Here is a 2,461-nt window from a genome sequence, read left to right as displayed (position 1 = left end):
CCTGAGGGCTGGACCTCCATCTGCCCTCCTGGTTGGTCTTCAGATCATTTTTCTTTGTTATTTCGTGTCTAAACCTGCAGGGAAAACGGATTCGGTTCTAATTCGACTGTTTCTGACATGCTGGGCTGCATAACTGACGTATTTCAACGCTGCTCAGATGCAAAGCTGCAGGTTTKAAAGGTTGAACTTCAACAACAACAGATTTTCAGTCAGTTTTGTTATATTTGGTCCAAAAATATTGAATCTGTTGATTCATAACATTAAACCTTTAATACATGATAAAGTCGCAAAACTTAAAATTTATATTATCACACCAACTCAATGTGTTTGTTGGAATTATGTATATATTAGCAWTTTGAATAGACATGTTAGCTTAAACATTGTATGCGTTGTGGTGTTAGCCTCAAAAAAGAATGAAGCAATATCACTCAGTGTGTTACGAATGGCAATTAAGCTGTTAGCATTGTAGATAAAACACTGGTAACATTTTAAAACTCATTGATAAATATGTTATTGCAGCTTTAGCATATCAGGAAATTGTGCTAGGAARYTAACATTTCAACTGTTAACTTGCTAACAATTATCAGTTATTGTCTAAGCAACTTGGCATGTAATACCAAAACTATGTTAGCATATATTAGCATTAATATCTGACATACTGCAWAAGTTTATTTCGTATTTATTCTGTCAGAAAGTTTAGCATGATCATTAAAAAGATGCTAGCAAGATGTTTTCATCCTAGCAATATTTTAACATCCAATTATTGCATAGTTAGCATGTCAAAAAATGGTTAGCATCAGTATTTCTAAATATTTCAGCAGTTTCTCAAGGATATGAGCATGTTACATTTTAGCATTAATAGCTATAATTAGCATTGTCACGAACTGTTACTATTATTATCATAGGCGTAAATCCCGAAGGGGGGCCAGGGGGGGTCTGGACCCCCTCAATGTTGGAAAAGTCTAGAATTGTCCCCTCATTTAAATAATATCAATATGAAAAGGCAAAATAAACAAAGAACAAACTAAATCTGCCATTTATCTCAGAAAAAAATAATGAATTGTTAGGTTCCCCCCTACCRTTATTAGAACAATGGTTCAGTCCAAAGTGAAGGAGGAGCAGCAGCTGAAGAGGCGCTAAGCTAGCTGTTAGCTGTTAGCTGTGACTCTGCATCACTTTAAGCAAAASACATGAAACAYGTTTTATTTACTTTCACTGCTCAATAAGAAGAAACATCAACAATAAAGATCAGACTGCGGTTTGTTWTTTTCTTACTTTRGCTGAATCATGATAATCTGCCTCRTTAGCTAAACGGCTACACTGCTTTCATAAACWTGAGCTTTTTTGTSAAARGTAGCAAACATCTAATTSATATTTAACTCTTTAACTGTTAGTTAATTAGAAGAGTTTGAGGAGAGGCTGAGCAGGTGGAGCAGCTGGAAAAAACAGGAAGTTCTGCTTTTATTTCTCACCGTCTNTTTAACTGTTAGTTAATTAGAAGAGTTTGAGGAGAGGCTGAGCAGGTGGAGCAGCTGGAAAAAACAGGAAGTTCTGCTTTTATTTCTCACCGTCTWCAAAATGGAGAGTTTAAAACCACAAAATAAAATCTGAATGTTTTTCTATATKAACCCTGGTGCTTTAAATGTTACCTTTAAGTCATGATACTTCCCAGATATTCATTTGTTCTCAGCCAAAAATTAAAAAAGGCTTAAAAATAAAGTTATAATTCAACTTGAATTGGGAGCCGTTTCAATAAATCGACGAATTTTAACAGTTTCTCATTAAAGCGTTTTTATTTAGAAACTTACATTTTTGGTAAAAGTGCAGACGGAACAAAACTCGTAYAGAAGCAACATTTGAGTTTTTCTCAACAGGTTAGTTGGAAAAACACGTTTGATTTGCATCACTAGTGATTCTCCTGGTTTAAAAACGTTTTAATTCACATTTTACGTCATTTTTCACTGTAACTTAGCCGACAGCCCAAAATGTTCCAGTTTATGGTTCCCCCCAGTGAAGAGGTGAGATTTAAACACTTTATTGTTATATGAACGGTTATTATTATTGGAATTATTACATTTATTCATCGTTTACTTTTYACTCATGGAGTTAAAGTGTCGCATTTTCTTTAGATTAGAAGTTTTTGTGTTGTTTTTTTATAATTCAGTCACTTTATTTTGAAACAATGTAGAAAARATGATGGCGGCCGGAAAGGAGCGTGGAAAACTAACATTACAAAACCCAACAGTAACAACCAGGAAGCGGAGGATTTACCGCGCCGGAGCTTCAGGACGTTACGTSAGTCACTTCCGGTGAGCGTGAAGGTGCTGCTCACCTGGACGCTGCACGTTTCTGTGTTTATTGGCCGTCACGCAACTTTTCACCTGCTAATCTCAGCTGGTTTAAGGTCAACAGGTTGGTTCTGACGCTGCAGGTGATCAGCTTTATGTTCTGTACAATAATA

The sequence above is a fragment of the Poecilia reticulata genome, unplaced genomic scaffold (assembly GCF_000633615.1).
Source record: "Poecilia reticulata strain Guanapo unplaced genomic scaffold, Guppy_female_1.0+MT scaffold_239, whole genome shotgun sequence".
Taxonomy (NCBI): domain Eukaryota; kingdom Metazoa; phylum Chordata; class Actinopteri; order Cyprinodontiformes; family Poeciliidae; genus Poecilia; species Poecilia reticulata.
Note: the sequence above shows the minus strand (reverse complement) of the source record.